The sequence below is a fragment of the Callithrix jacchus genome, chromosome 20, assembly GCF_049354715.1.
Source record: "Callithrix jacchus isolate 240 chromosome 20, calJac240_pri, whole genome shotgun sequence".
Taxonomy (NCBI): domain Eukaryota; kingdom Metazoa; phylum Chordata; class Mammalia; order Primates; family Cebidae; genus Callithrix; species Callithrix jacchus.
This window is the reverse complement of record NC_133521.1, coordinates 41,177,461-41,189,987: the sequence shown is the minus strand read 5'-3', so window position 1 is coordinate 41,189,987 and position 12,527 is coordinate 41,177,461. Positions and strand designations below refer to the sequence as shown.

At 43.0% G+C, this 12,527-nt stretch overlaps 1 protein-coding gene across 3 annotated transcripts in view; it reads right to left on the bottom strand.

Moving 5' to 3' along the window:
- Window positions 1-12,527, bottom strand: part of CDH13 (cadherin 13) — a 1,362,211-nt gene that overhangs the window by 246,596 nt on the left and 1,103,088 nt on the right. The gene's annotated exons all lie outside the window — the stretch shown is intronic.

The window sequence follows — 12,527 nt, the reverse complement described above, 5'->3', positions numbered from 1 at the left end:
TCTGCTTAAGATCATTGTAGAAAATAAATGAATTTTAACATGTAAAGTGCTTAGACCAGTGTGGATAGCCTAGTAAACACTCAATAAATGTTAGCTGGTAATAGCCTTTCTTCTTACATTGGGCTACTATTGACTTAAATGTAGAGCCCCTGCAGAAGGGGAGGAAAATATACCTTGATAGCATGCCCTCCCTTCCTTGAAGCATTTTTTTTTTGAGATGGAGTTTTGCTCTTATTGCCCAGGCTGGAGTACAACAGTGCCATTTTGGCTCACCACATCCTCTGCCTCCCAGGTTCAAGAGATTCTCCTGCCTCAGTCTCCCGAGTAGCTGGGATTACAGGTATGCACCACCACTGCTGGCTAGTTTTGTATTATTTAGTGGAGACAGCATTTCCCCATATTGGTCAGGTTAGTCTCGAACTCCTGACCTCAGGTGAACCACCTGCCTCTGCCTCCCAAAGTGCTGGGATTACAGGTGTGAGCCATCATGCCTAGCTTGAAGTATCTTTGAAGGAGTGAGAGAAGAAGTTGAATATTTTTCAGGGGAAGAAAAGAACAATAGCCAATCAAAAATGATCTATTGGTTTGGACGTTACAGAAGGTTTGGGAAGAGAACTAAATTAAAAAAAAAAAACTCAAGAAAATAAAGCATGAATTTACAGGTGATTATACTTCTAATTTGTTCTAATTTGCTACACATACTATTTCCCTTTCAGGTTAATCTGCTCAACCCTGAGGCCCTGGAGGGGCAAGCTTATGGAACACGTGTTCTTGCCACAGCACCGTGTCTTACTGGGCAAGGGGTGGGCTATATCCCAAAGGGGAACCAACTCATATGATTAAGGTTGAGTCAATCATTGATATCTCTTGGGAATTTGGAATTGAAACTTGTAGAGAGTAAGTAGGTAGCAAGACAAAACAGTGTAAATGCAGAGAAAGAAGCTAAGTCACATCAATGGCAGAGCACACAGAAGGCAGGCCCAGGGACTGATAAACACTTTTTTCCATTTTTCTCATGAATGTTATAGAAAAACAGTGCTAAGTGGAACTCTAAATAGAACTTGTATAAATTAAACTTTGTACTTTTTGACTAATGCTATGGCAATCTCCCTCCCCCAGGCCCTTAGCAACCATTTTTCCACTCTGCTTCCATGAGTGTGACTATTTCAGATTCATCACATACGTGGTATCATGCACTATTTGTCCTTTTGAGTCTGTCTTATTTCATTTAGCACAACATCCTCCATGTTCATCCATGTTGATGCCAACAGCAGGATTTTCTCATTTTTCAATGCTGAGTAGTGTTCCATTGCATTATATATCAAATGCAACTTTTATCTTTGTAGCATTAGCTTTCAGAGCTGGAAACTATGCATAAAAGTAGCGGAGAAAAATGTTGCCCAAGCAGAACTATGAACATGTCTACTATATCCTATCTCGTTTTTGACTTTGTTCAGCTCTTGTCCAGGGAGTAACACAGAGTAGCTACTCAGTATGTGTTTATCACATAAAGAATCAAGGAGATAGTGGGTTCCATCAGAAGGAGCTGGGGTATTGTTGGAAGTTGAAGGGATGAGGGTTTCATGAGTTCCAAATCTGCTACTGTCACTATGGGATGAGGCCCCCACGGTTTGAATAACCAACATGTATATCAGCCCATCGTTTGATTGGATTTAATCTTTTATTTTTGTTTTTAAAATATAAGAATTAGAAAACAATTTCTCAATCAGAGAATTTGGGCAGGCATGAAAGCATCAAGTTTCAAAAAGATGCTGTGGGTGCCTTCGGCTCCTTGGCTTCCAATCCCCACTCTTTGTGACAGCAGGAAAGTGGCTTGGCCACTGTGTGTTTCTCGTCTGGAAAATGGTTAGAATTAAGGTGGACAGTGGGTAGAAATGAGGTTCCTGAAAACCTCAGGGTTTTCAGCCTTTCCTTCTTCCTTTCTCCTTTCCTCCCTTCTTTTTTTCTTTTTCCTTCCTTCCTTCCTTCCTCCCCCACTCCCTCCCTCCCCCCTCCTCCCCCCTTTCTCTCTCTCTCCTTTTTTTCTTTTGAGACAGAGTTTCACTCTTGTTGCTCAGGCTGGAGTGCTGTGGTGCTGTCTCCGCTCACCACAACCTCTGCCTCCCAGTTTCAAGCAATTCTGCCTCAGACTCCTGAGCAGTTGTGATTACAGGCACCTGCCACCATGCCTGGCTATTTTTGTATTTTTAGTAGAGACAGGGTTTCTCCATGTTCCTCAGACTGGTCTCGAATTCCCAGTCTTAAGTGATCCATCCACCTCAGACTCCCGAAGTGCTGGGATTAAGGCATGAACCATCACACCTGGCCTTCAGTTTTCCCAATAAAAGTTAAAGACGATGGTACATGTCAGGTGATGAACACAGTGCCTGGCTCACTGTAAGAACTCACAACATTATTGTTCACTCTTATCAGCCACAGAACAGCTTCCTTAACTTTTCAGAATATAGTCTTCGCATTTCTCTGTCTTTACTCTGCCCTCCTAGTTCCAGGCAGTGGTTCTTAACAAGACAGCAGTATTTAAAAGAAAGGAGTTTGCCTTCTTCCCTTTAGCTCCCTCCAGGAGCTTGTGGAGAGGGCTCCAGCATGACTAATTTATGAGATGCTGACTCCACTGAGGAAGGTGAGCCTGTGGTCCTCCACGGTGTTGGAAACTGACCTCTCTGTCTGCCCTAGTGCCACAGATACAGAGGACCTGTTGTGATTGTGGACACCCAGCTTTGGATACCAGCACAGTAGGCATGGCCACAGACCCAGTTTTCCCAGCTACCCATGAGGATAAATTATTTAAAAATGTACTGTTTTGCTAGAGGAATTTCTCTATTGCTCTCATTAAACCATAGCAAGGGCCCACGTGACTCATTGTAAGTAGTAGTTATTCCAACAAAGTTGAAATGATGTCAACTAAATTAATCGGAATACTAAAACTCAAATAAAGGCAATTTAGCTTTTGAAAAAAAAACAGAAATAAAAGTTCCACTTGCATTCATAAATGTTACATGCAGACTCAGATGCCTCACTGACTAGATGCAGATTTAAAATGTAAATTATTTAAGGGGCCCAAGACCTGTGGTCTACGTTGCTTATTCTTAGGCAGTGGCACATACATTATACGTACATTACTCATGCATTAGACACCCAGTGAGCCAAGACACAACCAGTCAGGGAAGAAGCTGTTGCACTTAACGGACAAATCTAGATGCTCTTCAATTACCCACTATTTTTGCCTTCAAGCTCTGTTTTTGATGGAAGTATCTTTCACAGATGTTTGCGGCTGCTGGAAAAGACTCTTTGAAAACATCAACCCTCTCTGCTAACTGGTACCGCCCAGATCCAATCTTACCACTACAATCTGAGAACATCCCAATAAACAATGTAGGTTCATTCTTAAATCTTAAGGGTTGGCAGAAAGCAAATGTGATGGTCTCAAACTCTAGACCCTTCTACAAGAGGTGACATATTATGTCACTGGAAGGATTCTTATCAGTGCAGCAAAACTCATCTGCCTCAGGAAGAAATGAGCCCTGCAGATTGTGTGAGCATTGGTGGACGCCCTTTTTCTGTAATGCTGTACCATCACTGATTCCCTAGTGCTCAATGCCCCCTAGGTCTCAGCAAACAGCCAAGAATGGAAACCTTGTCTGCGGAAGTGACAGATCTATAGACCCTCACTCCCGAGACCCTGAGCAGTTCCTCTTTTATATTGTTTTTATCTGGAAGATTCTGTCACTCAAAATGATCAAAGCATGTGCCCCAATTGCCTCTCTACTCACTCTAAGTCACAGGTGGCAGGGAAAGTCTGAAATTGGGTACTACCAGGGTCAAACTGGTATCACAAATGGGCATTAAGAGAAAAGGTACCATCCAAGTAACAGTATTATCTAGGAAGACATCAAGTCCCTGCTGCTTCTCTCCTGCTGAGACACCTCCCAGTACCTCCCAGACTCAACTCCAGGGTCAGTTTCCTGTAACAAAGGGCAAGGTGGGTATGCCACCCTTAGAACCTGATTGCAGACTTTTAGATGTCCCTGTTGCTGTATCTGTACTGTTTCGGAAAGGCTTACAGTCAGCTTTATTTGCTTCAACACAGAGTAGTGTGTATAATGTCACATGTCAGTAACATGTCCTATCATACACATAGGCCAGCAGTCCCCAACCTTTGCGGCATGAGGGACCTGTTCTGTGGAAGATGATTTTTCCACAGACCAGGCTGTGGGTGGTTTTGGGATGATTCAAGCACATTACACTTACTGTGCACTTAATTTCCATTATTATTACATTGTAATGTGTAATGAAAAAATCTATCCCACTCATCATAATACAGAATTTGTGGAAGGCCTGAGCTTGTTTTCCTTCAACTAGATAGTCCCATCTGGGGGTGATGGGAGACAGTGACAGATTGTCAGGCATTAGATTCTCAAAAGGAGTGCACAGCCTAGAACCCTCACACGTGCAGTTCACAACAGCATTCATGCTCCTATGAGAATCTAATGCTGCTACTAATCTGACAGGAAGAGGAGCTCAGGTGGTCATGGAAGTGATAGGGAGTGGATGTAAACAGATGAAGCTCTGTTTGCTCACTCACTGCTCATTTCCTGCTGAGCGGCCTGGTTCCTACAGGCCTGGGGGTCGAGGACCCCGATATAGAAAATGGGCTGAGAGTTGTCATTATGATTATTAGCTATCACAAAACTATGTAGACAGCATGACGGAAGCATGGGGCTGGAGGGACACAGCCCAGAAGACACTTCAACATTTCCTTTGCTGTAAAGTTCCTGGGCATCAGTTAAGACTGTGAACATTTCCTGTTGCCTAATTGTGGGGTGAAGTGTTGGGTGCCCCATGACAAGATGACCCCTCTGTTAGATAAGTTATCGAAGCCAGGACGGTACTGATTCTAAGTCACATTCTTGATGCTGTGGAAATAGTTTCTATTTGTCTCCATGCCCTTTGATTTGCGAGAAATACTGAAACTGAGAGAGGGAAAAGAATATGGTGACAAATTTAGGCTCTGGATTCAAATCCTGACACAGCCACTTAATGGCTTTGTGACTGGGGATGAGTTATTTGACCCCTTCCAGCTTTAATTTCCTCATCTGTCAATGCAGACAACTTTGGCTTTATTCGGCTGACTGAGCACCTCATGTGAGAATATGTGTTACCTGCTTTGCATCCTGCTTGGTGCATAATAGCTGCAATTTGTTCCTGATGATGGTGAGGACTGGATGGATTTAGCCGAAGCATTTGACCAGTATTGGTCTTTTCCTCCTGCTTCATTATACTATCTTTGAAGAAACTCCCTTATCATTTAAAAACATGAGCAAGGATTTTTAGGGCTGCCTTACTCCAGAGACTATGAGGTGCTTATCAAAATAACAAAAATTAAAAATGATAGTTCATCTGATTTGATGCTAGACCCAAGTTTTCTCTAACGTTTGAGTTTCAACACTGCTGCAGGCAGACACAACATGAAAGAATAAAACTTTTATACTGTGCCTACATGATTTGTCTCATGAAGTCTTCTTGTAAAGTCATTTAAAATTAATAGTGGTGCATAGTTTGTGCCACTGGGGAAGGTAGGGAAACAGTTACAACCCTCTGGGTACCAGTCTTGCTTCCCCAGGCCATAGCTTTGTCTGTCTCTAATATGCACATGGCTCCGAAACTATTTTCCCGTTGAAAAAAAAAAAAGAACTTGATAGAAACACAATGGAATAATCTTGAATGGGTATTTCATGTACAGTGCTTGGAATGGTCTAGGGCATTTACAAGTCTCAATTGCAAAATATTTTACTTTCTGGAGTTGGGAGCAGAGAGGGTGTGCAACATTAGCCTATCAGCTATGTTCTGCCTAAAATCTGATTTAATGACACCTCTTCTGATGGACTTTAGAAACTATCCCCCAGATTCCTTTTCTGAAAAAGTCAGAATGGTTCTATGTAGCCATGGGCTTATTGATGGTTTTCTCCACTTATGCTAAGTATCATACATCATGTTTTAACTTTACATCTGGAAGTCCCTTTTCTAAAATCACACGTGATTCAGTGAACTACACGTGCTCACATAAATCTTTCAACTCTTCCAGTGAACACTGGAAATCCAAGCGCCAGCGAGGTCTGAAATTCATATGAAAAGATGTCTTTTAAGACAGCACTTCTCAAATTTTAATGTGTATATGAATCACCTGGGGAATCAGTTAAACTGCAAACTGTGATTCCACAGGCCTGGGGCAGGCAGGGTCTGAGTTTCTGAAAGTCTGAAAAGCTTCCAGGCATTTTCAGTGCTGCTGGTCCATGGACTGTACTTTGAGCAGCAAGGTTCTACGATGCCTCTATATCTGTTTCTGTGCTTGAGTTTACCACTGTATAAACCACAGTCTCTGTGAACATTGCATATTAACTTGTCACTCTGCCACATGGAAAAATCTGCCCTCTTCCAAGCTGCCCAACTGTCTGGTTGATAAAGTACCAGAGTAGTCCTCTCTCTGTATACAAGGTGGTCAGCAAGGGGCTGTAAGCTGGTAGACCTTGACTGTTTTTTTCACTCAGTGGCTCCCACCCTCCACCCCTGGCCCTGCAGGTTTCTGCCTCTGTGGCACAGGGGTGGTCTTACAAAGCATCAGCCTAGATAACAAACAGGGAGAGGTTATCTAAAAGAAAAGGATATCAATTCAGGAGTAGGGCACTGCAATGGGAATACGTGTGCCGCAGTAACTTTGTGTGTGTGTGCAGAGAGGTCAAGAAAGACAAATGTTTTTGAAGGAAAAAAATGAGGAGGATTACATAATTGCTTTAGAGTAATTATTCTTGGCTACAAAGATCAATAATATCGGTGATATCACCATGTGCTTGGAAAGGGAACTTCTGGACAGATGTCCTTGCAGAAGGATTAATTTTTGTGTCTGTAAGGTTGTGATGGTCTTTGTGCAAGGCTGTGGGTTTTGCACAGTCTTCTGTGACAGTTTTTGTTACCAGGCATCCAAGGGTGAGAATCCCATCTTCATAACCCTTCTCAGCTCTATTTTTCAGGGTTTTAAATTTTTATTAATCTTTTTAAAAAAAGTTTTAACATAAGTGGCTTCATTTTGATTCTGACAGCTTTTGCAGAAGTTAGTGTCCCCTTCCTTGGCAGCCAGGCTGATACTTTTCTTCTCTACTTTCCACCGGCTACTTACCTTTGCCTCTATCACCCCTCTATGCTCCCTTCTAAGCCTCCCTTTAAATGTTTTCTTTTCCTCTCTCTTCTTCAATCTCATTTCTGTTTGGCTTTCTGTTGCCTTGGATCTTCCTATCTACAGAGATCCTGTGGTTTTCAGGCTGGAGTTCAAATTCGGGCTGTCTTCCATTGTCTATGCATTTTAAAATAAGTGTCCACTGCTTCTTCTTTTCTGTCTAACAGGATTTTACCTCTGATTTCCATACCCTGGATTGGAAAGATCTAGAAAGCAGGACTTACAGACAGAAGTGGCACTACTACACTGACGTCTAATCTATCATCTCCCAAAAGGATCATACCCTCTTACCTTGTAATTCCATTCTTAAACATTATTAAGAAAAGAAGCAGAGACAAGGGAAATATATTTGTACAAGAATGTTCACTGCAGAATTGTTTATAATACCTATATAAGAAACAAAATTATCTACAATAAATTGGTGGTTGAGTAAATGATAGTATGTAAAAATGGCAAAAATTATGTTGACATTTAAAAACCATGACTTTGGGCCCAGCGCTGTGGCTCATACTTGTAATCGCAGCACTTTGGGAGGCTGAGGTGGGCAGATCACCTGAGGTCCTAGAGTTCAAGACCTGCCTGGCCAACATAGTGAAACCTGTCTCTACTCGAAATACAAAATTAACTGGGAGTGGTGGTGGCTGTCTGTAATCCCAGCCACTCAGGAAGCTGAGGCAGGAGAACTGCTTGAATCCAGGAGGCAGAGTTTGCAGTGAGCCGAGATCATGCCTCTGTACTCCAGCTTGGGTGACAGAGAGATACTCCGTCTCAAAAAAAACAAAACAACAACAAAACCCCCAACACTTTGATGCCTACAGAGCAGGTAAAAATGCTCATGAAAGAATATAACTAAACAATGTTGTACATATTAAAATTCCAGTGTTACAAGACAAACATATGCATAGAAAAGAGCTAGCAAGAAACACCCATTAGTTACTAATAGTTTTCTCTGGATGATGGGGCTACAGATGTTATTTTTCATAACTTTTGTATTTCCTATATTGCCTACAATGAAACTAGATTCTTTTATTTCAATCAGGGAAAAAAACCCTCATATAAAAGCAGTTTATTTATCTCAATTTAATATTAGATCCTAATCATCGAGAATTTTAACTCAGAATGTTAGGACTGCTCTGAATTCACTTTGGAGTTTCCACCAAATACCATAAAATGCTACAATGCATAGCTGTAATGAATGCTCCCTTAGCAATAATGTTTACAATAATCACACTTTTTTTTTTTTTTTTGAGATGGAGTCTCGCTCTGTCACCCAGGCTGGAATGCAGTGGTACAATGTTGGTTCACTGGAACCTCCACCTCCTGGGTTCAAGCAATTCTCTTGCCTCAGCCTCCTCAGTTGCTGGGATTACAGATGAGTGCCACCGTGCCTGGCTAATTTTTGTATTTTTAGTAGAGATGGGATTTCATCGTGATGGTCAGTCTGGTCTTGAACTCCTGACCTCGTGATTTGTCTTGGTCTCCTAAAGTGCTGGGATTACAGGCATGAGCCACAGCACCTGCCAATAATCACAGTCTTTTAAAGACTGAACACAGGCAATGATGAGATGTGTTCTCATCATTCCCCTGAAATACAGTAATCTCTTTTGCCAGGTTTCAACATTCTTTCTCTAGTGACAAATCCATTTAAGATGCAATTCCTCAACTGGCTACCAAACTAGCTTGACTATTTTGGGCATAATTACAGATAATTAGGCAGCTTCTTAGAGTAATGTGACTTTCCACTTACCGCAAAAAAAGTAATTTGCACTTTCAGTGAGAATCTCTTCTGTCTCTATATTCTGCAGTATCAACATTTTGCATTTCCCCTATTAGTTAATGTCTGACTAGGAGACGGAGGGCCAGGCTGGGGTGATGTCTTGAGAGAGGATTTATTATGTGAGCACCAGCAATTGGTGCATCCTTCACTGGAACTGACAGTCACAGTGGTTGCCAGATTGACATCTCCTTGCCCATATGTCTTAGACATTTCCTGGTGAGATAACGGCTTTGGACAAAAGCAGCTGGGTTCCACACTTTTGAGAGCCCACTCTGACCTCTCTCAAACTTTGCTCTTCTCCATGGCACAAAGAGTCCCCAGGACCAAGAGAATGTGCCCAACTAGGTCCACAGCCTTCTTTCTAGATCACACCCTGAGGCTTAGGTACCTGGAACCCCCAAATTCACTGTCTAGTGGACAAATAGACCAAGAGGGCACTCGGCCTTCCCTGGACAGGGCCATATCATTTATCCCAAGGTGGGAGGTGGTGGAGTTGCTAATTATTTTCTTAGTATTCCCCTGGAACTAATTTATTATCCATCCAATTCCTTCTTCCATTCATTTTGTCATGCATCTAAACTATTACTTATTAACCTACTGACCAACCTGTCAATCCATCTATCAACTTATCCATCCATCCATCCATCCATCCATCCATCCATCCATCCATCCATCCATTCATCTATTCATTTTTTTCACCTAACATTAAGTGTTTATGCACCAGGAACCATATTAGTTGCTAGAAGAAACAGTGAAAAAGATGTTATGGCTCCTGACTTGACACCTTCATAGGCCAGTAGGTGAGATGGGTAGACAAATCAACAATTCAAGTGCAAAGTGATGAAAAGTGGAAGAAAGGAAAGAGAGGTGAATTTATTTCTCCAAGGGAAGACAAGGATCAGAAGGTCCCCAGATGACACATCTTAAACAAAGAGCATGTTTTGCCAGGAAAAAAAATGGACGTCCAGCCTGAGTAAGTACATGAGCAAAGACTAGGAAACACAAAGATGCAAGGTGGGTGTTTGGAAGGGTAAGAAATACTATACAGTGAAGCAAGCGACATGGGCACTGACATGAGGTGAACCCAAGGCTGAGAAGGCACTAGGAGGTGGGTTGTCATGGCCTAAGAGATATCTATGGCCAAATAACACTTGTTGACTTTGATTATGTAAAGCAGGAATGTAACAAGATGAGATTTATATGTTAAAAGAATTAAGCCAGGTGTGGTGGCTCATGCCTGTAATCCCAGCACTATGGGAGGCTGAGGCGGGTGGATCACTTGAGGTCAGGAGTTCAAGACCAGCTGGCCAACATGGTGAAACCCCGTCTCTACTAAAAATACAAAAATTAGCTGATTGTAGTGGTGTGCACCTGTAATCCCAGCTACTTAGAAGGCTGACACATGAGAATTGCTTGAACCCGGGAGGAAGAGGTTGCAGGGAGCTGAGATCATGCCATGGAACTCCAGCCTGATGTCATGAATGGAATAAGACTGTCTCTAAATGAATGAATGAATAAATGACTTACGAGGGGCATGGGACAGAGATGGGGGTGGGCTTATTCATCAGAAGACTACTTGAGAGATGCAGATTGGTTCTGGAGAAAGAAGAGAAGGGAGACATGTTAGAGATGTATTCCTGGGGTGGAATATGCAGAAGTTGGTGGGGAAGGGAGAGGGAGAAATGCAGTGCAGCTTAGATTTCTAACTTGGGAAGTTAGGCTTATCATCAGTGAAAAAGGAGAATTCTGGAAGTAAAACAGGCTAAGGAAGGCAGCTTCCAACTCATCCGCTTCTTCACTGATTTAACAGATGTTTACTGAATGCCCACTATGTGTCAGCAACAAAGGATACAGCAGTGAGCAAGATAGACATGATCTCTGTCCTCATGGAACTCCCCATGAGGTTTCACAACGGAAGCTTTGATAGGCATTCATCACAGGCTTCGGTATCTTTCCTCTTCCTCATGTGCCCACAGCTGCATCAGCAGGAATCCCCCACCAGGCTGCTTTGCATGCATGGGCCAGTTCTTCCATTATGAACAGAATTTGCCAACGGATTAACTACTTGGCAACTGACCTCCTATCAATCAATCGTCTCCATCATTAAGACACCGCCGTCAGCAACATTCAATCACCAAATGTCACTGATGGCTCCATGCCACACATTACCTCTGTCACTCCTCATAGGAGGATTAAGACATCACGGCAGATGCTGGAAAGGTTTGCCAGACGTGCTGACAACTTCCGTCAGCATCCCCTGGTTGGAAAATGCTTCTTTGGGAGATAGAACCTTTTTAGTTCACTATGGCTTCAAACTCCTGCTTGACAGCTGACCAAGGGATTCCACAGGTGTTTTGTTTGTCCCTGTTGAATACCTGGGGCTTCACCAACGTTTGAGCTCCAAAGCACACAGCCACACTGGAGAATGTGTTTCCCCTGGGAAAGTGCATCCTGTGGTCTAAGGTTGTGAAATTGAAGAGTTAGAACAAGTCCTCACCCCTGCACCAGAAGGAAAGAGCATCTTCAACTTTGAGCAGCTGGTGCTAATTAGTGTTTCTGGCTTGGTCAGCCAAATGTGGCAAACTCTGTCTCCTTTTTTGTATGAACGATCCAGACTGTATCAGTAGGATGAGTGGGAAAGACTGGCACACATACCGTTAAAACCTCCATCACAGTCCTCCCCTCTCTGTGCTTGTCTCTTTCACCTCCTGCCACCAACAGTTGCAAATGCCTTGATTACAGTAATGAGCTTCTGTATTACTCCTGCTTCCGCCTCTCCTCTAAAGGATTACAGTGACCGCCTCTTTCTTTAGTTGACAAGTTTTGCTTTGCCATTCTCTTATTGGAAATTCGATGTAGTTGCATTTTCATTAACTTGATTTCTCATGCTGGGCAGGGTTGGTTTTTTTTTTTGAGTGTAGAGAAAAATGATGCAAGAAATAAAGCCATGGGTCCCAGGGCAGCAAAGTGGGGGTGGGGGTGCTCTATGCTGGAGTATGATCATAAGCCAGCCTGGGCACCCCAGAAGGGGACCCTCGAGGGCACAAGCTGGTGAAGCATATGGCAGCCTGCAACTGGCAGCAGGCAGCCTGGGGCTCACATTCCCTCCACCACGTTCCCCTTGATACAGGCTGCTCAGCTTGCACACAACTTAATTTGTTCAAAATGCTGATGTGGTACTTTCTTCTAAAACTCCTTTCCTTTCTAGCTGGTATTTTACTTTCAAATAGGTGCTTTGCACAAAGGAAGAAAGATAAGTGGGGTGAAGCAGAGAGAGGTGACCTGGAGAGTGGGCTGTTTTTTGGGAACCACCTCACAGGTGCTCCCATGGGGTCCCCCAGGTGAGATCTAAAGACTCCATCACAGCTTGTCAGTGTCCTTCCCTGCAAGGCCCTCCAAGAACTGAGCTCTGTTGATGACACATGAACCAAGGTTCAGTGTGGCTCTCACCAGGTCACCTGAGTCTCTTCCTGCTCCTTGGGGCTTTTAGAGCACTCCTGA